Source organism: Mirounga leonina, unplaced genomic scaffold (assembly GCF_011800145.1).
Source record: "Mirounga leonina isolate KUSES-001 unplaced genomic scaffold, KU_Mleo_1.0 Mir_168, whole genome shotgun sequence".
In the NCBI taxonomy this organism is placed as follows: domain Eukaryota; kingdom Metazoa; phylum Chordata; class Mammalia; order Carnivora; family Phocidae; genus Mirounga; species Mirounga leonina.
The window spans coordinates 64,722,115-64,747,354 of record NW_023270426.1 but is presented as its reverse complement, the minus strand read 5'-3'; the positions used below and the strand labels follow the sequence as shown (position 1 = coordinate 64,747,354).

The window sequence follows — 25,240 nt, the reverse complement described above, 5'->3', positions numbered from 1 at the left end:
TCTGTGACATTTCTGTCTATAAACCTAACCAGGCAGAGCTGGCAACTTGGTTCAGTGCTGGGATAAAGTTGACATTCAGAAAATGACATTGTCAATGCAATAATTTCCTTAAAGTACAGACTTTGTTTTAGGTTGTTTCTTTCAGAAGAAAATTAATAAAAGAAGAATTAGACTATTTCAGGGCTGGTGAATATGCAGAAATAAAGAGAATAAGCTACAGTAGGGCATGAGCTGATCTAACTGAAAAGTAAAAACATGAATGATTTGGTATTTTGTCTAAAAAAATTGAATTTTTTTTCAACAAACTGATCAAGTTTAATAATGCTTTTGGTATAGTCTCTGTCCACCTTCCCTGGTTGCGTGGTTTGGAAGTGGGGATCCCACAAAACTCCCCTCTGTCAATTTCTCCTACCCCCTCCTACAGCCTGGTTTTATGGGGTTCCACATGTAAGGAAGTGAATGACAATGAGGCAAACAACCTCAAAGAAAGAGAAGAGAACTAGAAGTGGAGCTACTAGAACTGAGTTTTAGTCACTCTCCAATTTGTGACTGAAAGTTTTATATTCTGGGGCAAGTCACTATATATCATCCTGGTCCTCAGTTTCCCTATGTATAAAAAAGATGGTAGGATTCCCAAGTCATGGAATCTTCAGCAGACTCCCCAGGTTCTATGTAAGAGCTGCCTAAAGCTTACTAAGATACAACTCAAAATATAATGATTCTATAATTTCAGTTTTCGGAGTAGACAATCCATTATTTTCATGTGATTTGCAAGAGTCAACAACCATGGTCTTAGGTGACTTTTAAGGTCCCTTCCTGATCTCGTATTTTATTACTGCAAGAGGCAGAGAATCACAGGAAGCAATAAGCAGGCATGGATCAGAGTGACAGAAGACAGGCATAGAGGTTATTTCTGTTCGTATTCCTCTACCAATGCTGAGCACCTCTGGGTTTTTCACCTATTCGCAAAATCCCTCCAGAGTCCACACACCCATAAATAGTGGGCTACTTCTCCAGAAGGGAACCCTATGCGCAGAAAACCACATTTGTTGTTATTAAATAATAAAAGAATTTTTGGACATTCACAAACCAGATTTGCACAACTCCTGCCACATATTATTTCCATTAACTTTGAAAGGACAATCCTTCATGACTATCAAGTGAACCTTTGGAATGAAAGAAGCCACATGCTGATTGTTAGAAGCTTCTTTTTTTTTTTTAAAGATTTTATTTATTTATTCATGAGAGAGAGCGAGAGAGAGAAAGAGAGAGGCAGAGGGAGAAGCAGGTTTCCCAAGGAGCCGGGAGCCCGATGTGGGACTCGATCCCAGGACCCGGGGATCATGACCTGAGCCGAAGGCAGATGCTTAGCCATTTGAGCCAGCCAGGCACCCTGTCAGAAGCTTCTTAAAAGCATGGTTTTGATTGCCTTCTCAAAGTACAGAGGCCAATAAACTGAAGGGGAACTAACTGGTGAGGAAAGGGGTGAGAAGGAACAATAATAAAATGATGAGCTATTGAAAAGATATGACAATTAAAAATCCCAAATTGGCACACTTGCCCATAAACTAAAGCCCCCTGGAGACACTACCACATTCACTCTGTATATACGAAGCTAAGTGAGAGAGACAGGCTGTCACTAACCCTCTCCACTTCCTTGTTGGCACAGAAATGGGGAGAAGCCAGAAGAAGAGCTGCTCTTCTGTCCACATCTGAAAGCCCAGATAATGCTCACCGGACATGGGGAGAAAAGATGTCTTAGTGTGAACCATATAAAACTACCATCTTTTTTATTGTTATGTTAATCACCATACATTACATCATTAGTTTTTGATGTAGTGTTCCATGATTCATTGTGCATAACACCCAGTGCTCCATGCGGAACGTGACCTCTTTAATACCCATCACCAGGCTAATCCATCCTCCCACCCCCTCCCCTCTAGAACCCTCAGTTTGTTTTTCAGAGTCCATCGTCTCTCATGGTTCGTCTCCCCCTCCAATTTTCCCCCCTTCATTCTTCCCCTCCTGCTATCATCTTCTTTTTTTTTTTTCTTAACATATATTGCATTATTTTTTTCAGAGGTACAGATCTGCGATTCAACAGTCTTGCACAATTCACAGTACTCACCATAGCACATACCCTCCCCAGTGTCTATCACCCAGCCACCCCATCCCTCCCACCCCCCACCACTCCAGCAACCTTCAGTTTGTTTCCTGAGATTAAGAATTCCTCCTATCAGTGAGGTCATATGATACATGTCTTTCTCTGATTGACTTATTTCGCTCAGCATAACACCCTCCAGTTCCATCCACGTCGTTGCAAATGGCAAGATTTCATTCCTTTTGATGGCTGCATAATATTCCATTGTATATATATATACCACCTCTTCTTTATCCATTCATCTGTCGATGGACATCTTGGCTCTTTCCACAGTTTGGCTATTGTGGACATTGCTGCTATAAACATCGGGGTGCACATACCCCTTCAGATCCCTACATTTGTATCTTTGGGGTAAATATCCAGTAGTGCAATTGCTGGATCATATGGTAGCTCTATTTTCAACTTTTTGAGGAACCTCCATACTGTTTTCCAGAGTGGCTGCACCAGCTTGCATTCCCACCAATAGTGTAGGAGGGTTCCCCTTTCTCCACATCCCCACCAGCATCTGTCGTTTCCTGACTTGTTAATTTTAGCCATTCTGACTGGTGTGAGGTGGTATCTCATTGAGGTTTTGATTTGGATTTCCCTGATGCCGAGCGATGTTGAGTACTTTTTCATGTGTCTGTTGGCCATCTGGATGTCTTCTTTGGAAAAATGTCTGTTCATGTCTTCTGCCCACTTCTTGATTGGATCATTTGTTCTTTGGGTGTTGAGTTTGATAAGTTCTTTATAGATTTTGGATACTAGCCCTTTATCTGATATGTCATTTGCAAATATCTTCTCCCATTCTGTGAGTTGTCTTTTGGTTTTGTTGACTGTAAAACTACCATCTTTGAAAGTAAAAAATAGTCAAATATTGGCAATGTCATATGGTGCAGCCTACTATAGAGAATACCTCCAAAGCCAGGACATTCTAGCCATTTTGGCATTAACAAGGTGTTCCTGGCTCATCTCTTTGACAGAAATGATTAAGACTCTGGAGAAAAAGACAAGAGATGGGTAATTCACTATGAAATCAAGTTGGCTCATTCTTAATGATTATAATAATGTTTTAAAAAGAAAGAAATGTTAAAATTCCAAGATACATCTTAAACTAACTCAGGAAATAAAGTTATGCTTTTTACAGAATTTGATTTAACAAATCTCTGTCTAGAGCCTATTTTGCACAAAGCACAGGTTGCTGACTATAGGGACATTTGCAAGGTTTCTTGGGATTTATCTGAAAGGAAAAGAGAAATTCTTCAATAAATAGGGAATAGCTAATGCCTCTGAATCATTTGTTAACAAAGAAAGGTTTCTGGATCATCAGCATCATCTCTGAAATTGTTAGATCTTTTTAAATCTGGATACACCATAACTAATTCCCAATTTTCCCAATTGTTGGGTATGTAGGTTATTTCTAATCCTCTTATATTATCAATTTTTCTATAATTAATAATATTCAATACTAAAAACAGTAGGGTTTGGCATAAGATTATTCTATGCAAAGGAAGTTTGACACCTATTAAAGTTTAAAAGTTAGTTTAAAATTTCCTGTAAGTTTAGGAATGGATGAAAGAAGCATTTGGCCAGGGTGCTCAGCCTCTCCCAAGCATGGAGTTTCTTGGTTCCTCTCTAATAAGTATCATCCAAGAGGTGAGACCAGGGAAGGTCTTTATCTACTACAAACCCATGGGAAAATGTGAATCAATTAGCTTTATCAACTTTTTATTCAAATTATTTTTTTAAATTTAAATTATTTTGTAACTCAAAGTTCCTAGGTTTTCCTTAGAGAATGTATCAATTAAAAAGATCATTTTTCAAATAGCAAAATTTAAAGCATTGGGTAGCTTCCCCTGCCCCAGTTTTATGCAGATGTAACTAACATAGAACATTGTACTAGTCCAATGATCTGATATGTATGTATACTATAAAATGACTACCACGGTAAGTTCAGTTAACATCCATCACCTTATGGAGCTTCGATGCTTTTCTTTTGTGATGAGAACTTTTAAGATTTACTCTCTTAACAACTTGCAAACATACAATGCAATATTCTTAACTATGGTCAGCGTGCTGTGCATTACATCCCCAGGACTTATTTATCTTATAACTAGAAGTTTGTACCTTTTGACCTCCTTCACCCATTCTTCCCCCATCCCCTGCTGCCTCTGGCAACAACCAATCTTTTCTATCTATGAGTTTGGTTTTTTTAGATTCCACATATAAATGAGAGCATACAGTATTTGTCTTTCCCTGACTTATTTCACTTAGCATAATGCCCTCAAGATCCATCCTTGTTTTTGCAAATGGCAGGATTCCCTTTTTTTAATAACTGAATAATATACCATTATATATATGTTTGTGTGTGTGTATGTATGTATATGTATATGTATACATATATATCTTATTTGTACATTTATTTGTTGATGGACATTTAGGTTATTTCCATGTCTTAGCTATTATAAATAATGCTGCAACAAACATTGGGGTACATATATCTCCTTGAGACAGTGATTTCATTTCCTTTGGGTAAATACCCAGAAGTGGGGTTGCTGGATCTTATAGTAGTTCTATTTTTAATTTTTTGAGGAACCTCCATCCTGTTTTCCAAAGTGGTTACACCAATGTATATTCCCAGCAACAGTGCACAAGTTCCCTTTGCTCCATATCCTTCCTGGCAGTTGTTATCTCTTGTCTTTTTGATGATAGCCACTCTAACAGGTGTGAGATGATATTTCATTTTGGTTTTGATTTGCATTTTCTGGATAATTAGTGACGTTGAGCACCTTATCATAACACCTGTTGGTCACTTACATGTCTTCTTTGAAAGAATGTCTATTCAGTTCTTCTGCCCAGTTTTTAGCTATTTGTTTGTTTGGTATTGAGTCATATGAGCTCTATGAGTTCTTTATATATTTATATATTAGGGATGCGAGTCCCTTCTCAGATACATGATTTGCAAATATTTTCTCCCATTCTGGAGATTGCCTTTTCATTTTGTGATAGTTTCCTTTGCTGTGCAGAAGCTTTTTAGTTTGATGTAGTTGAAATTGTTAAAGCTTGACAGTAACCACTGCAGCTGTGTTGGGAGCAGAAAATTTTAGGGGCATGAAGAATAGACCTCAACTTCTAGTGTTAGCCTTGCTAGTTATTGGGCCTCTTAAAGAAAGGTACCAGTGCAATAAAGATAGGCTCTGGCTTTGTTATTTTTAGCTACAGCTCTCCAGGGGAACTGGGCAGTGGAGCCTATGTTCTAGTGGGGTCACCGGTAAAATTTACAACCTCTGTCAGCAGAAGCAGGGCTCTTGTTGGTTGACATTCCAAGGAAGGCCCATCTGTTTGTTCAGCTTTTTCCTGAGGGAGCCAGAAAGGGACTGCTTCAGTTTCACAAGTTGAAGTCCCTAATAAGAGAAAGCTTTGTGGTTGAGTCAAAATATTAAGACATAATATGCTGACATGCATACAATTTTAAAATTCAGCTTTCACCAATTTAAATGCACCCATGCTATCACATGGTTTTCTGAGCATTTCTCCATTAAGTGTAATGGTGAGGACAGTTGTACCCCCACATGTATAAGTGAGTTCAGGGACAACCCACAGTCTCCACTGGACCCTCCGTTATTACCAGTGAATCCACAGGTATTAAAAATAATAATATTAATAATATCTAGTAAATGGTAATAATAAACTTGTATAATAACTACAAGTCAGTTAAAATTCTGTACCAATAAAGAAAATTTAAGATGTTGTCCTTGCAATTTGGGTTGGAGAAAAAGAACTCATGAAGCTATTTTAAAAGTTATCAAATAAAATACAGATAGACTTTTATCAATAATTCCTAAAATGTATAACATGAATGACGAAAGCATCAGGGGAAAGAGAAAAAGATCTCAAATGGGATCAGGAGGGGACAAGGAAGAATTAAGGAGGCAGAGTTTTAATTGATGACTTCTTGTTTTGTTTCATCTTCCCACAGTGAGAGAGAAAAGATAGAGGGTATCAAGAGGAGAGCCACAATAACCAAAAATGAAGGAGCAGAACATGGCATGTTTGACAATTATTGAGTATAGAACAGTTTGACTGGAAATGAAGAACCAGATTATTTCTGGGTATAGGTTAACATCTAACTCTAGTCTTAAGTCAGAGGGTTTGAAATGGTATTGGAGGTAATGTAAATTTTTTTCCAGCAGTGGGTTAATGAGAAGGATTGATGATTTGTTAACTTGCTCTCCATTAAGATAGCTAGCCTGGAACCTACCTTGGTTTCTGATGCTCTGAATAGAGGGAGTACCCAAGTGTCCAGAAGGGAAATCTAGTAGAAAATACAGACTCAATTTTTTAAAGTAGCTAGCTCACATCCAAAAAAGGAAATAATAGCTAAATTCACTCATGCTTCCAACCTGCAAAGACAAATCAAAAGATAACTCCATTCAGCACATTAAAAGACCCATCCGGGCTTTCTGGGCTATTTCCCATGATCCTAGAGCTTGGTTAAGTGGCCTGACAGAGAGGACAGATGCTTTGAGTTTTTAACAATTTTCAGAAAAGCAGTTAGAAATAGCAACTGGTATCACATGAATACATCTTTCATAGTCAATGAAAAGGCCAAGGGAAGCCCAGCAGCACAAGAATGAAAGACAGGAAAAGAACAGATAAAAGTTGGGCAATTTTAACTAAAGCCACTCATTTCCTCATTTCTGAAACAGTCGAGTTGCTCTTAGACATCTGGGCTGATTAGTGTCATCTGGTAAAGGAAGCAGGAGGGCAGTCAAACAGAATAATCATCTTCATAATAACTCAGAACTGTATAGCACTTTATAAATTGTGTAACACTTTCAAATATATGATGTGACTTAAAACACTCAAGAAAAAAATAAAATAAATAAAAATAAAAATAAAACACTCAACAATTGGTACTGTCAACAGGATGGGTCATACCCTCATTATAGGGGTGTTAGAAGCTCTCAACACCTATGTGAGTAACCATCCTTAGTTTTTCCCAGAGTAAGCTGTTCAGTCAGTCTTCTAACTTCTAGTCCAGCAGCCTTTTGACCACAAAATTTTTCCCTATATCTTACAGGCACAAAACAGTTAAAAGGGTCTATATAAAGAAAACTTTCTTTTATTTTATATGTCCCTAAGTGTCTTATAAACTTCATTACTGATTCTAAAAATACATTTCCAGCGCACTAGCCCAATGAGTTTAGGCCAGAATGTGGGGGTCACTGTGCCATTCTCTAAGGGAGAGAATTAATGCCCTAAGGCATACTTTGCGTAATGAATTAACATCTCTCCTAGGCAAAGAATGGCACCAGTTAGCGCCCATCCTTGGACAATTGCGAAAACAGTTACTGAAATAATTGCCTGTGTTCTATGGTTTGGACAAGCACCCTGGTAGTACACTTACCTTTGGAAAAGGAGTCCCTTGATGACAGGAAAGCAGTACCACACTTCTCCCTGCCTATCCTCTACAGAGGATTGTATAATAAAGGTACTGATAATGATAACAACTGTCATTTACTGAGAATTTACTACACAACAAGGACTGTGGTTAAGTGCTTTACACATTTTAACTGATTTAATCTTCACAATGACTTCGGAAGGCAGCTGTTATTATTATTGCCATTTATAGATGACAACTTTGAGGCCCAGGGAAGTCAGTGAAACTTGTTCAAAGTCACACATGGAGTAAGGGGCAAACTGGAATTTAAACTGAAGTCAGTTTCACTCCAAAGCCATTCCTTACCCCATGACACTTAACCGAGGCGGGTGGCACACTTTTGTTGCACGGAGTGACTGCGTCTCCTCTACCTCACTCTTAGTCGTTTTAGACAAAGGGCAGGCTTGTAGGCAGGCTGACAAAAAACACTGGTTGGGCAACAAACTGGCCCTTGACATTTGGATCAAACCAAACATAAGTGATGGGGTTTTGGAATCTAGGTGAGGTTAAATGGGGTGGAGTCCGGAGCTGACGACCAAGAAAGAATTCTTGAGATGTCTTTGGTGCAAAATGGTGGTTTATTAAAGCAGGGGGCCAGGACCCGTGGGCAGAAAGAGCTGCTGCCCCGGGGTTGTGTGGGGTGGCTGATTATATACTTGGGAGTTGGGGGAGATAAAGAAAAGGGAGGTTTCGAGAGAACTTTCATATGCTAAAGAGGACCTACAAGATACCCGAGGCCTTGCCATTGTCAAGTTAAGGTTGTTTTTCCCCCTCCAGCAAGGCATTAACATTAAGATAGTTAGGAGATTACTGGAAGAATGTCACGTACATCCCTCCCAGGAGTGGGGGGGGGGGGAGGTTGTGGGGTGTCAGCTTGTGCTTTGTCTTCAGTCAGCCTTCTGCTCCCTCATCATAAGAATGTAACTTGGAGGAATTTCAACAGATCCTAGATTCCTTCATTCATGTGAATAATACTCACTGGGAATCTATGGTGTGTGACATAATGAGCCAGATCCTGAAAGTGAAAAAAATTAAAAACCATACTCCCTGCCTTTGGGGAAGTTACATTCTAAAAGGAAACATAGGCACACAAATGATTGCAGTACAATTAATAAATATATAATGGTGAGATCTATACAAATTAAAAAAGATGCACAAAAAGAATGCTCAACTCTATTTGGAATGCCACCATAGCTTTCCAGGAAAAAATGCTTGACCAGAATCTTAGAGTTTGACAGATAAAATTAGGTGAGAATGGCATTCCAAGAAAAAAAGAGAACATGCAGAGGGATGGGATACAAAACCACATGGGAGGTTTGGGACCTGTGGATATGGCTAAACCTGGCAAAAGTATAGAATGAGAGGAAGGGCAATAGAGGTATAAGACTAGTGAGGCTGGTCAAGGAGGGCCTTAAGTCATTCAGTGGAAGAGGGGATGCCTTTGAAATCAGATGCAATACATTGAGAAAGAAAGGTGGGGAGTGGAGCTGAAGCAGCAGCACCACAAGAAATATGTTGAAGAGAATAAGAAGGCCAAATCAATGGAAGTGAACTTTACTGATTAGATGAAGCATCTTGGCAGGTGAGAGGGAGAGAGGAAGAGTCTAGAGGATGACATCCAGGTTGTTGGAATGGGTGGGATGAGTGAATGGGCAAGGCAGTGAAAAGATGAGTTCAGCTGGAAGTAGTTAGAGATGGTAGTATCTATAGAACCCCAGTGAATGTTCCGCAGGCGTGGAGATAACATGAAGAGACTCGGTCATGTAGATGATCAAACTGGGTGCTTGTACTCCCAGCAAAAACAAAATTTGCCCATTGGTGGCACCCGGGTGACCACTTTTCTCATTATGAACAACGCTGGCATTTTTAATTTATCTTACTCTTTTTTTTCTGAGAGATGGGAGCTGACTTGCTGCCAACCACAAATAAACATGCATAGGAATTCTCTTTTTAAGATCTATTTTTTTTTTCATAGGGATTCTAGTCTTCAGCTCTAATTTCCTACAGGTCAACCATTTCTAATGCAAATATAGAAAGGATTGTATGGAACAATGGCCAACTTATATATAAGAACCTGTTTACTCTTGTTACTTCATAAAAGTTGGGGTTAACAGAAGCATACCTTGTCATGAAAGGGAAAAAAGTTCTTAAGTAGCACACATTAAGAAACTATCTTTGTATGTAAAAACTTGATTTAAGGGGCGCCTGGGTGGCTCAGTTAGTTAAGCGACTGCCTTCGGCTCAGGTCATGATCCTGGAGTCTCGGGATCGAGTCCCGCATCGGGCTCCCTGCTCAGCAGGGAGTCTGCTTCTCCCTCTGACCCTCCCCCCTCTCATGCTCTCTCTATCTCATTCTCTCTCTCAAATAAATAAATAAAATCTTTAAAAAACCCCCCACAAAACTTGATTTAAAAAGTTGGTTTTAAATGCTTAATTGGGCATCAGGCCCTTAGGGTTCAGTGTTACATAAAAACTGTAAAACTAAAATACATTCATGTTTACTCACCATAATTGTCTTGAATTGCAAATAGAAGATTACTGCAAGATAATATGAGGGAGGAAATTCCTTCTATGTTAAAGATTAAAGAGTGCAGGTAGGGTAGAAATGAACTGATAAGTATCATGTATGTCTGAGTAAGCAAGAAAGGTGAGCAAGAAAGAATTGTTAAAGGACATTGTAATTATGATTAGGATAAAGGCCCATTCAGCTAAGCAGTCACATCTGGCTTCTAGTGATATCAGTCTGCCTAATGGAAATAATAAGGTAGTGAGACTGTTGAAGTCTCTTGTGAATATTAGACTTATTTCCTCAGTGACTCAGACTTAGAATGTCAGAGAGATCAATTTATGTGAATACAATTAATAAGGTAATTAAGAAATAGAGACAGCTCAGGAGGATATTGCCTGATAATTAATAACCAGTGGGAAAGGATGAGGATCCCGAGAAACAGTGAATTAAATAAAGATCAGCATGAAGAATTTCTATCAATAAGATATGGGCTGTTCTCTAAGTCAGCTAAAGGTTAGTATCCAAAGGCCATCTGCTAACAAATAAAACTTAAACAGGGTTTCTTGGAATTGTATATCCTATAATCTAATGCCCTAGAGAGCCTAGAGAAAGGGGGCTATAAATAAGCAGGGTCAAGGGAAAGGGGAACAACATCATGCACAGAAAAGAGCACATGGTCTGGAGTGAGGGTCCTGGTTCTGTTCTCACCTCTACAAGAGATGAGTTGCCTAGACTGCCTGGGTGGCTCACTCGGTTAAGTGTCTGCCTTTGGCTCAGGTCATGATCTCCGGTCCTGGGATGGAGCCCAGAATCAGGCTTTCCACTCAGCAGGGAGCCTGCTTCTCCCTCTCCTTCTGCCCTTCACCTGTTCCTTCTCTCTCTCAAATAAATAAAATCTTTAAAAAAAAGAGAGATGAGCTGTATAAACTGGAAGGAAACACTTTACTGCTGAACCTCAATTTCTTCGTTAGTCAAATGGGATGATAGAACTCTATGACCTCTATGGTTCTTTGCAACTCTAAAATTTGAATTATAAACACAGTTCCATTAACAAGGACAACCAAAAAAAGCTAAAACAATAAGTCTTTGAGCCAGAAAAAAGAGTGGTAATTGTTGGCTGTTGGTGTTGAATAGGTACGAACAGGCAATGAAGGCCCAGATTTTAAAGGAAAAAATTAAAAAGAAAAATATAAAAGAAATCATCTCATTCTCTCCAGTCCTGCATCTGAAAAACAAAAATGAAAAATGAAGTGTGAGACTGTGGTTTATTTCTCTTTGCAACTCCTGGTACTTGTACCCAGATAATTTACTGGTTTTTTAAAGAAGATTTTTTTTTATTTATTTGAGAGAGAGGAGAGAGCCAGCATGAGCAGGGGAGCGGCAGAGGGAGAGGGAGAAGCAGACTCCCCACTGAGCAGGGAGCTAGGCCGGGCTTGATCCCAGGGTCCTGGGATCATGACCTGAGTTGAAGGCTCATGCTTAACTGACTGAGCCACCCAGGTGCCCTGATCATTTACTGTTATAACCTACAACTATCAACAAAATACCCCTTGGTATAATAAACCACATAAAGCATTGACCACAAAGTTCAATCCCCTCAGTGACATTGCACTCTGGGAGCCAAAGTTTTAAAAATTGCTGGAACTTGTTCAACTAGAAAATGTCTTTGCTAACCCAACACTCTGTGATTGGGTGAACATTTCTTTGAAGATAGGCATCAAATATCTTATGTATGCAGAGGCAAGCGAGAAAACAAACAGCTGCCTGTCCCAACCTCAGTTTACCTCCCAATTCTCCAAAATGCTCCAAACCCTGAAAATCCATGGAAGTTTCTAGACTGAAGTTTGGTTACTCAACTTGAACTGAAGGGTGAGTGGAGGGACTGGGAGAAGCAGACCAACTATAAAAGTCAGTTTTCTTCAAACCAGGAAGCGAGGCTTCAGTGGGGGAGGGTGTCAAGCAGGAAGCGGATTAAAGCCCTCACACAAAATGATATATGAGAAGAATAGCAGAAGTAAACTGATGGTCTCTTTCTCCTTGTAAACCCACCATTAGCCGTTGAAGGGAGTCAACTCTGGGGCCTGATGTCATATATTTAGTAGTGGAGCTGGAGAAAGCTATACATTCTGCCCAATTTGGTGATTTTATTTTAAAGATTTTTTTTTAAATTTATTTATTTGACAGAGAGATAGCACAAGTAGGCAGAGCGACAGGCAGAGGGAAAGGGAGAAGCAGGCTCTCTGCTGAGCAGGGAGCCCGCAATTTGGTGATTTTGGGTATTTTGAGGCAACATGAAGGTTTTAGAACTAGCATTTAAAGATATCAGAGGCAGCAGCATAGAAACAAGCTACTGAGACAAACAAGGAACTCAAACTGCAGACTTCTACAAAATCCCTGCCTACTGCAAACCAAAAGCATGGCTCCAGCCCTCGCTGTCTCTGGACCAAAGGTCAGATAAGAAGACCTGAAATGCCTCAGTGCTGAACTCTTCCCAAGGGTCTCTGATGCCATGTTTGCTCTTCCCCCAAAGCACCCATGCACCAGTAGAATTGGGCAAGAATGATGATCAAGGCCAGTTTTCAAAGGGAAAAAGTAGTTCCTTGGCAGTAGGCAGCTTGTTAAGCATATGTAAGTAGAGAAGGGCTCTGTTTGGGGCTGAGAGGGGTGAAGGGCAAGCTGTGAGGAGGGAAGGCTGCTTGTTGGTACCTCTGCAAATGACCACAGCAGCTTGGAGTACCCCATCTGGCAAGAACACCTCCTCTCCCTTGACTCCCTGCATAGCCCACCAGCCTCTGTAGCACCCTCAGGGCCAATCAGGGACCTCCCAAACTGCCACTGAAAAATCATAATTCCCAGCCCTGAGGTCCCACTTGCAACCTTCTTTCCCAAGCAGGGCACTGGGGCATGCTTTGAGTGGTGATGTAAATTCTAAGAGTAGAATTAAATGAGTTAACATATACAGAAAGCACTTAGGAAATGGCCTCATACAAAGTAAGCACTATAGAGTTAGCCATCAATACCATCATTTTCCACATAGGGAAACCAAACACAGAGAACCCAGACTGTCTGCCTACAGGGTGCAGGCTTATAACCATTTCACTCTTGCTAAATGAAGAAACCGAGAAACCAAGCGCTGAGGGATATGTCAGACATCCATCATGCAAGGTGGAGACTAATTTCAAATCTGGGTCTCTTGACTCCAGATCTGGTATCTTTCCACCTCAGCCTGTGGCCCTTGCGTATCATAACAGGTGTGAGAGAACAAGTGACAAAGGTGAAGAAGTGTCCACAACACAGAAATTGGTCCCGTCTTTGACCAGAACCATGAATGTCACTATGAGCAGATTATGGCCCTCTGGAGCCAAGACAGGTAGGAGGAAGAATAGAGTCCATCAGTCCAGAAACACCGTTCCTAAAAATTCACTGAGCTATTACCACTAAGTTATCTCGGACGGGTGTGTTCTGACACATTGGCAAAGAAGCGCTCATTCCCCACGGGGAGTTCTTTGCGTTTAGCCAAACATACTAAGTTGTGCTTGAAGTCAAAATAATTGCCCACTCCTGCCCTGGAGAGTTTCAAATACACAGTGACTTGCTAGGTGTCCAGAAATTGATCACTTCATCATCAAACGAGCCAGCCAGGGGAGCAATTGCTCCAACAGGAAGGTTAACAGGCGAGAAAATGAATTGTCTCATGGTTACAAATGTTTCTGCTGCCATGACTAAAAATTGCTGTGATTTTTTTTTTTTTAAGTTCAGATGCCTAGATATTTTACTGCTGAAAATGTCAAGCCACTGAGTTATTGTTATAATTACTGACCACTCCACGATAGCATTTCATGACTGTTTTTTTTCTGTTGTCATGCAGTCAGCATTATAGATTCTGAATAAATTTGAGCCACTGCTGATCTGCTTTCCAGCACACAGCATTATTGGCTCTGAAGGAAGCATTAGCTTTGTAGACTGTGAGCATAGATTATGAGTAATACCAGGGTACAAATATTACCAAACCTTTAAACGTGCTCTTTGTTTCCTAATAAAACTCTTGTAAGGTCCTCCAAGGGCCCTGTCTCAGCTAACCTCGGAATTCACTCAGCTTATTAAGTTAATACAGTAACGTGCCAACTCAGGGCTTCTCTGATTGTTGCTGCATGCAGTAGGATGTGATGGTTTTTAGAAGTGGCTTATTTAAAAGCTTTGCACTTCCTTGGAAGAAGGGTTCATGTAATGTGACTAAATTATTATAATCATCATACATATTCATTAAATCAAGTTATTTTTCAAGTATATACAGAATAAAATATGCTAGACTTTAATTCTGAAACAGGACAACACCTTTCTAATGCAGGTATGCCTCACTTTAAATAAACCAGTGGTTTTCTGATCGGTTGAATGTGTGTGAAAGGGTTTTTTTTTGGTTTTTGGTTTTTTTTGGCAGTGTCCAAGCTGGGTGAGTCCCTCTTTGGGCACCTGTTCTCTTACCAGCATCTGTTATTCAGAGGCCTTGCTGATTCATTTCTGGTCCCTCCTTAGGCACCAAGAAGATAACTAGACGATCTTTTGAGACCACCCAGGTATGGGCACATTTTACCCAGCAATATCTAAAAAGAGATCTTATGGGTAATATTTCAGAAAGCAAATGACCTTATTTGAGAAGAACCAAAGTAAAACTGGAAACAGATTTACTTGACAATTAAGTTAGATAAATATTACTTACAGCATATGTAACCTAGGTGTGGTCTTATTTAAATCTTTCCTCACAGAGAAATTAGTAATTAGAAATTAGAAATTAGAAATTTGGCCCTGGGTGGCTTGGGTCGGAGTGTCAGTCCCTTTCTTGCATCATCCACTTTTGGGATTCCCAGTGACATTCCCCTATGGGGCTTCTCAGATTCTGTCTGCATTCTCTCAGCCTTCTTCTCTACCTGCAGAAAGTTTCCTTATTACAGTGAATGCTGCTGTGGGTAATTTCAGCCCAGATTTCTTGCTACCCCCTGCACATTTATACATGGCTTCATCTCATACTGATAGTGTTGCTCCCCTGTGGTGCTCTTCTCTGCAGCTAGTCCCAGATCTGCAAATTTTCTCATTGTTAACCTGCCTCCTAGGTTAGGCCTCAGCTATATCTCACAATTCTTCTCAGCTGCACTGCAGAGCATCTCCTGGCTTCTGGGGAGTTGGGGACAAGAGATAGGCAGAGAAGCTATTACTCTAGACTCCTATCTATGCTTCAGCTAAGGCAGCTTGGCTTTGAGTTCTAATTACTTGTAGTGTTCTGTTGAGATTTCATTCCAAACAAGATCTCCTTGCAAACAAACAGAGGCTTCCCACATTCAAAGGAAAAAATAGATGTCTCATGAGAAAAGTGGTATACAATATGAAGCCTTCTTTAATCTAGCATAGCTACAAACCTCTACATGACCCAAATGGCCACAAGTGTCAATGACTTTACTGCTTCTTCTCTTTCTGGCGTCAGTTCTCTTCCTGGTCTTGCACCCTAGACTGGCCAAGATGATGATCCAGCTGAATTGACCCATACTGGCCAGTCTGGGGGAATGATAGCCTCACATTGTCCACTACATATTTCTGAAATGATTTCCAAGAGCACTGACTATTCCCTATCAGCCATTCTAGTATACAAGATGAAGAGGTTTTGTTTTGGCTAGGGTTGCCAGATAAAATATAGGACACCTAGTTAAATTTGAATATTAGATAAATAAAAAACTTTTTTTAGTATAAGTATTTCCCAAATATTGCATGGGATATACTCATACCAAACAACTGTTTGTATAGTCTCACAGACTTAATATTTTGGTGACATGGTTAAGGCAATTACTTATATACATATCAAAGTGCAATAGTGAAGATGAAAGTCACAGAATTCTTTTAATTCTTTGACTTTTCTTTCCCATTATAAGAGATTTATAATCTTACTGGGGGATGAGGATGAGAGGAATCTAGTTCTATCTGAGACCAAACAAAGCTAACAACCACCACTTTGCAAACTATGTATGAATGGTTTTTACTAAACAAAAATTTCTGTCTAGCAGATGCTTCAATCATTCCTTTTCTAAGCTGAAGAAAATGTCTGCATTTAAATATAGTTACATGGCAAATGTACAGTCAGTCAAAAATGTTTATTGAGTGTGTACTAGGTGTTAACCATGATTAACATATGGTTCTTGCCTGGCAAGAGTTCAGAATCCAGGAGAGATACAGAGATATGAACAGATAATCACAAGGCAATGTGATAGGTTCTCAAACAAAACAAAAGCACAGTTCAGTGGGTGTGACTAACAGGACTCAAGGAGTTGGGGATCTTAGAGGAGGTTACATTTAATCTGGTGTTGAAGGACCAGTAAGAACTTCCCAGGCAGAGAAGGAGAGCAAAGCAATTCCCAGCAGGGATTAAAAAAAAAAAAAAAAAGAAAGTCATGAAGTCATGAAGGAGCTGCCTTGCTTGTGAGGCAGAGAAGGTTCTGGTCTAGTCAAAACTCAGAGGAGGGACAAGAGCCCCACTCACTCAGTCTCACTCACACTACTACTACATAGGAAAGATGAGGATGGCCTCAGTCCAAGTCAAAACCCAGTAACAGCAAGAGGAAGAGTAATAAGAGCAAGTGATCACAGGGCCCAACAAATAGTCAAAGGTAAAAGGAGAGATGCCTAACTTCTGTAAAGGTAAAAGTAAATTGCTGCTGTAGCTCTAACAACTTTTATTCCCATTTCACTGTGGCAAAAGCCAATTTTTCATGTGAGGCTGGTTTGGAGGGTTCCAGAAAGTAATTGGCTACTTTTCAATTTTGGAGATGATGAGCAGAAACATTTCCCAGGTAGGTATTACCCTGCCATATTGTGTGAAAAAAAAGGAGCAAAACGCTTCTAATGATTCTGTTACAAATCCTGTGTTAGCAAGATTTCAATCTGGCTGGAAAGCAAAGATTCTGTGCCTGCTAGAGCTATGTATGCTTGAATACTGCATAGTCATACTTTATGATCGATGAGAGCCCAGTGGTGCAACATCAGTAGGAGAACATGACGAAGAGCCAATGTCTAAGTTTAACAGAACAACAGAAACTGTCTTTCTGATGTCTGACATGCCTTCAATCATTTCATGTGTCTTTCATAACTGATCTTATAAACTTAACTATTAAAACTTGAAAGACAATGGGATACCACTACACACCTACTAGAATGGCTCTAATTAAATATATATAATACACATATTATATATATTTAAATGACAATAGCATGCTGATGAGGATACAAAGTGGCTAGAACACATATATTCTGGTGGGAATTCTACTTTGGAAAAAAGTTTGACCGTTTCTGGTAAAGGTAAACTTACATGTAGGTTACCCTAGAGACATGGAAACCTATATCCACACAAAGGTATTTATATGAATGTTTACAACAACTTAATTCACAAATGCTAAAAGCCAAAAATGAACCAAAATATTCATCAACCGGTGAATAGATAAATTATGTTATATCCACATGGCAACAAAAAAGAAAAAAACTACAGATACATGCACCAACATGGACACATCTCAAAAGCATTATGCTAAGAGAAAAAAGACTCAAGAGATTACATACTGAATGACTCAATTAATTTGTTACTAGAAAAAAGGAAAAAAAAAACTATGGAAACAGAGATCAGATCAGTGGCTTTTAGTAGCTGGTCAGGGGAAGGGATTTAATAAAAAAGGCTCATGAGAAATTATTCCATATCTTGATTTTGGTGGTAGTTACATGACTACATAGAATTGTCAAAATTCATTGAGCTGTATTCCTAAAAAGTAGGAATTTTACTACGTGTAAATTATATCTCAAGAAAAAGCAAAATTAACTTGTATATTTAAGATAGAAAAAAGAAATGAGTTATGAGTGGGCATTATCTTGAATTTTCATTTGAGTATTGGTTTGACCATTTCCAGCTCTGAAGGCTTTTGACCATTAGTTAGACTTTTATTGACCATAACATATATCCTAAAGATCATATTTAATGGTAGATTTGAAAGTCTATCAGCCATTTGTAGCCAATTTTGGAAGAATTTATTCCTACTAACTATGGCATCCATTGTATGCAATAAACAAACTTCTCTCCTATGTGGCTAGGGAGGTCCTAGTTATGTACCATCTTTGAAGAGATTGAGGATATAGTCACTTAAATCATTTTCTGTGTTTTATGGTCTAGATGAGTAATTCCAATTTGATTGTATAGCTTATATAGATTAAAATAGCAAAAAAGAGACCACTTGGGAATATTAACACAGTGGTAGCCAAATAGGTGTGTATCTTGAGCACTGCATTTTATGAAGAAGTCCTGAGTACTACAGAGGGAAATACGGAGGGGTTTCTTTAACTACTTTCTTTCGGCAACAGTTCTTTTGCTTTGTTAGAACATTGACAGAGACAGTCTCAAAACACAAAGCCAAGACTAATTCACCAGGGCAGCCAGCGTTTCCCTTTGAAAATAGGTTCCTTATCTTTCCTGTTTTGATAGTCCTGGTGTTGGGACGTAATATTCCTGAGGAGTTCCTTCAATAGATGAGGCAGTGCTTCTTTTATGAAAAGCTAATCTAAGTTAATTAATTGCTCATCAAGGGGACAGAAAATAAAATCAGTGGGTCTTGAGAAACACAACAAAGGAGTAACCAACCCTTGGACCAATTCTCTATGGTGACATCTGAGGCATGTCAGGAGACCTCTGGCACTAGGTTTCCAAGCAGGTACTCATCACGCGAGAGGCAGGGAGAAAATTAACCTTAAAATCCATGTAGCATTGGAATTATAAAGCACATTCTTATGTAGGCAAGTTTTCCATTAAACTATGTGCTGTGAATGTACATGTGAACTGCTGGTTATAATAGGACTTCGTATCAGAGTCTTTCACCCAGTGTTCCTGGCAGTGGTGTTTTATGAAATGTGTGTGTGCCAACAAAGCAGTAACTAGCGGGCGGTGGAGCAGGGAGGACATCCCCGGCCAACAGGCGCACGGGGACTGGGCAGGCATGAAGTACAACTTTACCATAGAGCAGAAAATTTTGATGTTTCCCAACATTGTGATTTGTTCTCTCATGCATTTCAATATGCTCCTGGGAGCCACGGCCAACCACCTTCAAGTGACTTTATTAGAATATTTGTCTTTTTACCCTGCCTTCCTTTTAAGTGCCTTGTTAATTTGATCCCAGATACTGAATCATTTGGCAAATTAGTAGGCCTTACTGTAAAAATGAGAATTCTCTATTCTGCCTTTCATTTTTGACACACACACACACACACACACACACACACACATGCACATCCGTACCTTACGGTCCCAAGAACTTTGCATTTTTCACAAAAATCTTCTCCCTGACTGAAATTATTTAAAGGAGCTGATACCTGGACACTTTGTTCAAGTATTTGGCATTAAAACTGTTATTTGTTTAAATTTCAATTTTAGAAGTCTTGAAAGTCTACTTCCAAAGTTTCTTATCATTCAACCCATAGCCAGTGGTTGCCAGAAGTCTGTATATTTGTCAGGTACAGTTTGGATTTGTCCTCAGACACCAGAAAATGATGTTAATATCCCTAAATGACATAATTAATAATAACAGCTAATCTTTACCGTGTGCCAGGCCCTGTCACTTCACTTGTATTAATTTATTTGAACTTCACAAAAAATCCACAGAAGTAGGTATAATTACTTTAACAATGAGAAATGAAGTCAAACATCCTTCCTGCATTCACAGCCCTGTCTCCACCATTTGGCTGAGCAATCACACTTATCCTGTGTTAGACGATGAGAAACAAAGACTGCCAAATAGCAATTTGAGACATAGATGAATTTATAGGATTTCCTGGCAAGGAAGGTCTGCATTACTCAGGTACAAGCAGTTCTCTCACCAAGCAGCAAGTGAAAGGACCAGACTTAGAGCCAAAAGAGGAGGAAGGCAATATTCTGAGCCCAGGCTTCTGCATTGTGGATTGTTTCCATCCCTTCTCTGCAAATGGTCATTCGCTGGTTTTACCTCACTGATTCAGAGAAGCCAGGTTTCCGAACAAGTCTGAGATGAGTTGCGAAAGATGCCAGTGGGCCTAGGATCATCCAGCAAACATGCTGGATGCACGTGCTTAAGCTGTGGCTAGATTTCTATTTCACATCCAGCAGGTAATATGCGACAACACAACATCTATACATTGGGGTAGGACTAGATAGAGTCTAGGTGGAGTGAAATGGATGTGAACCAGATGCTTCTTCGTTTCTCTGTTCTCTGAGGACACAGGCACACTCACCACAGAAAGGACTGTACAAGATCAACTCCGGTAATTTCTAACTTGCTTACAAGCTTTATATTTGGAAACTCTTATGCAAACAGTGCTCCCAAGACTTCTATGAGAGGCACAATAAACTGAGGAGAAATGTTTCCTTGTGCCTACTAGGATTTTAACAACTTGGAAGCCTGGCATGGCCATACCACAGCTCAAGAAAAAGGGAAAAAGCACAAAACGAAACAAAAACAAGAGAGCTTATCTCGGACTACCTAAGCCTGGTCCATCCTTGGCTCTTCTGTCACTGGCACAGAACACCTTTCGAATTCCCACTGTTCTAGGTTATCTTCCTGCTCAGTTAACAGCAGGAGAGAGAGTGTAAGGATAGGCCAGCAGCTAGTGTTGCTCCTGTAAAATGTCATCTCAAGAACGATGTTGCACATCAAACATGAAGCTGGATGAGATAAATGTAGGCGTTATTCCAGTCCTCTTCCTCGCTGCCAGCAGAATGCTGCAACAGCAGCAAATCCACGAGACACAAGCACAAGTCCATCTGGTTGGATGTGGAGAAAAACCTTACTCACAGAAGAGGTAAGAAGTTGTCTATTAGGTAGCCTTCCACCCTACTCCCCCAGTTTTTCCCTCAGATCGTTCTTTTGAATGGAGCAGTTGCTCCCCGAATCTCCCTTTCAAAAACTAATATTCCTGGAAGGAATAAGCATCTGGCCATATTAACTCCCTGCCCTAAACTTTCTAATACTGACCCTTTGTCAAATGACACATTTCATAAAGGACTTACTGAAAAAGAAAGCTGCCTAAATATGTACAAACAGCAACAATAAGGACAAAACTAACTTTCAACCTGTGCATTTATAAAGACTTTCTAAGATTGTAAATAACTCTCTGGTTGCTATGACTTGTGTGATTTTAGAACCAACCCTGGAAGACATAAAAATAATTCAAAATTACACAATGCCCAATTACCAAACACTATCCAATGTAAGGGAACAATAAAAAATTATCAGTTAGGTCTAAGAGAGTGGTCAGCAAGCTGCTAGGGAATCTGAAGTTGGGTCAACATCCTAGGGTTCCTGTCCCTGAAAACCACTCAGTCAATAATGCAAAATGAGGAACAGATAGCAAAGACACATTTTCATCCACACCCACGTTATTGAAACAGTTTGGATATAACCAGCATACCTGATCAGACACCATCAAGAGAGATTTGATTCAACCAGCAGCCAAGGGTTCAGAATTTTACCTAATTATCTCTGTTCATAATTTTTCTCATAGGATTCTTGGTTCACATGTCACTGTATATTTTCAGCTGCTTGATTAGTATAGATTCACTATTCCAGTTGTTCTGCAGGAAAGAAACAGCAAAGCTCTAGCCTCTGTACCCTGAGAATTTATCCTCTAGACACAGAAGAATGCTTCAACAGAAAGTAAATTACAAAGAATTATATATAAAGCTACGTGACAACAACCATAAACTACTATCTTAAAAACAAATGCACATTAGCTGAAGATTTACATTAAAAAGCAATCAACCTAGGACATGTTTAATAAGAAAAGATTTCCTGAAGGGAGACAGTTTATGACACATTTTAAAAAGGACTTTATAGACATGGATTCTAAGAGAGAAGAGAAGGTACCAGCAAAGGCAGAGATACTGTACTGTTTCAAGTGGAAAAATTTTGTTATGGAGAAATAAAAGTGGATCTAACCAAACCAGAAAATGTAGCAAGCCCTGTAGAAGAAAATGCTATAATGTAGGCTCTGCAATTCAGTTAGAGTTTTTATGTTGGGTAGTTTTTACACTTAAAACAACATGGCTTCTCTTCAATAGGAAATATTATTCTAAAATTTCAGGTAAAAAAATTAAAAAATTAAAAAAATTAAATTTTGTATAAAGCTTTAGACATTTTATAGCATTTATTTTCTCTCTAATTAAAAAGTAACAACTGGGGGCGCCTGGGTGGCTCAGTCTTTAAGCATCTGCCTTCAGCTCAGGGTCCTGGGATCGTGCCCCGCATTGGGCTCCCGGCTCCACAGGAAGCCTGCTTCTCCCTCTCCCACTCCCCCTGCTTGTGTTCCCTCTCTCGCTGTGTCTCTAATAAATAAATAAAATCTTTTAAAAAAATAAAAAATAAAAAGTAACAACTGTTCTTGGTAGAAAATGTGAAAAATATAGTAAAATACAAAGAGGAGTTTTAAAATCTTCTATAATACCACTATTTAGACATAACCATTGTTAACACTTACAACCCTTCAATTGTTTTACTCTGTGTGTGTGTGGTTTATATGATATGCTTTATTATGTGCAAAATTTGGGTATATTACTGCAAATATAGTTTTATATTTTTTTTCCACTTTTAATGTTTTAAAACTAGCATCTGCCTTATGTGACATTACTTCTGGGACTTTTTCTATTGCTCTGATTTCATTAATTTTTTTTCCCAGTTTCCATTATTTTTGACAAGTAGGAGCAATTGCAAATAAAGCCTCCAGTTATGTTGTCTGAAAGAAATAATCCTAAACTGAATGAATCTCTTAGCTTGATAGTATCATGCTTTGGTTTCCTAGACTAAAATATTCAGAGATGACTACATTAGTAAAGATTTCATACACCCTGATTCTGTGGAATGATAAGGGACTAACCCTTACTATTTGTTCCAAATTTCTTCTGGACTTTTAGAGTATGTTCGTTCCTATTTCACTTTGGGAACCAGAAATCTTGTCTTCAAATTAATGACAAAATATTTTTCTTTACCATTGTCAATGTCATTATTAAATCATATTTATGAATGAATTGAGTGACACCAAAGGCATAACGTCCTCAGTGGGCCCACTGGTTCAGAGTGTTATATTGTACTACTCTTCCATCACTCCCAAAGTCCAGCATGCCTCCCCTTCCAAAATCAGCTTATCCTACTCAGGCACAAAAGCAGTAGTTCATTATTACTACATCTCCATGGTGGTTGTTAAATTCAAAAGAGAGATATAAAAAGCACTATTATATTAAATATGGCTATTCAAGATGACAATTCTTTTTCTTCCTAAAAGTAAAATTATCTATCATCTATCTATCTATCTTATCTATCTATCTATCTATCTATCTATCTATCTATCTATCTATCTATATCATCTATCTATCATGTGTCATCATCTATCTCTCCATTATGCATTTGAGCCTATTATTGGAAATTTCTATCTATAGTTTGCTTGCTTCAGTATTCATCCTAGTAACAGACATCAGGAAGTATCTTTTCACTTAGTAGTGAATGTTCCACAAATAGAGAAACATAACATTGGGGAATGTTTCCCTATTAACTGATGAAGCTTTCTTCTAGGGATGCTCATGTGCCCCGCAGCTGTGGCCAGGTGTCATAAACAGATAAATATTTTATGCCTTGCTCTCCCTCTATTTCTGAAATCTTAAGGAAAAGTTATGGAAATGAAAAATTTCAACAGTTATGAAAATAAGTCCAGGCAAGAAGGTATCTATGCTGGCTGCTACCTAGAACTGTTGACCTTCCTCTGTCATACAGAGTAGGGTGACCCTTCCAAAGCCTGGTGGCTAGAAATTTTCAATGTAAAACTGACAATCTTGACCGATGACTTAATTTTTTTAAATGAGGAAGTGTATAAAACATATTACTTAGGTTTGGCCACTTGCAAAAATATTACAAGACAAAATATTTCAACAAAAATGCTTGCACATTATTCTATTAGACACTGCAAAGGGAAATTTTCAGAGACCAGCCATTTCCTTTTGTACATAGCAACATGTGTTCCTTCTCTGCAGATAGGGAAAAACAAATCAGATTTTTCTCAACTTCCTGGGCATTGAGAACTGGTTCAGCTGGACATATGCCAGTTGAACAAAAGGAGCCACTTAAATGCAAGAGAGTCAAAGAATTTCAGGAGAAAACTAAAATAATCCTGAGGTGAGCCCTATTAAGGAAGCATACTGCTAAATTTTTAAAATAGGAACAAGAGATCAGTTTTCTTCTCCATGCTCTCTTCGTTGTATTTCTTCAAACCAGTAAGTGAGTGAGTGTACAAAGGAGCTAGCTATACAAATGAAAAAAAAAAAAAAAAGGAGGAAAGATTCAATTCAAGTCAATGCATGGATATAGAACAAGAATTCCCCCAGTTTTTTTTTTTAAGTTGTAACTACTTGAACATTTTATAGACCAATACATTATAAAGCCTGAGTCACCATAAGTTGATTCAGTAAAATGAGTACTTCAATAGAATAAAACTTTTAATAAAAATAATAATTATTTATAAGTACATGATATTGAGGCCTAAGCTTAAGGACTACACATATTCTAAATACTATTTAGCACAGCCAAATTAAATACTTCTGGCTTTCTCCTAATAGAAGAAAAAACTGGATGGAACTCCTGAAGAGTAATGGATCCATAACACAAGGGAACATAGAGAACGTGGTCTGCCCACTTTTGGGAAATGGGACTCCAGGATATCAATGATGCAGCACTAAGAACCACAGATTCCCTCTCACCCCACAATCATCTTCCCTCAGGGCTGCCTTGTTGCCCACATCCTGGAGAGCACCATTAATATTATACTCCATGTAAATGGTGGCCACTGGAACTGTGCTACACAACAGAGATGTTTCTTACCCAAAGAAAAATGTCAGGAGGGGTTGGCTACTGTATACTTCTATCTTTCTCTCAAGCATATACTTAACAACCATTTGTGGGGAATTATTATCAGTGGAGATTCTTTTAGTTAATATGTCAGAAAACCCAGTTAAACCTAGCTTAATAAAAAAAAGGGATTTATTGTTTCATGTAAATGAATAGTCCAGGGGTATACTGGCTTTAGGCAAATAGATGGTATCATCGTAATCCTATGTGTC

General features: G+C 38.9%; 1 long non-coding RNA gene across 2 annotated transcripts; it reads right to left on the bottom strand.

Moving 5' to 3' along the window:
- Nucleotides 1-5,135: 5,135 nt before the first annotated feature.
- LOC118017025 lies at nucleotides 5,136-22,081 on the bottom strand. 2 transcript variants are annotated; one of them, XR_004681017.1, is made up of 3 exons: nucleotides 20,622-22,081; nucleotides 6,402-6,543; nucleotides 5,136-5,544 (listed from the first exon to the last, which is right to left on the bottom strand). It is a non-coding gene; the product is annotated as an uncharacterized LOC118017025 (long non-coding RNA). The 2 variants fall into 2 exon arrangements; XR_004681018.1 differs by having other exon boundaries at nucleotides 5,136-5,497.
- Between the last annotated feature and the right edge of the window lie 3,159 nt (nucleotides 22,082-25,240).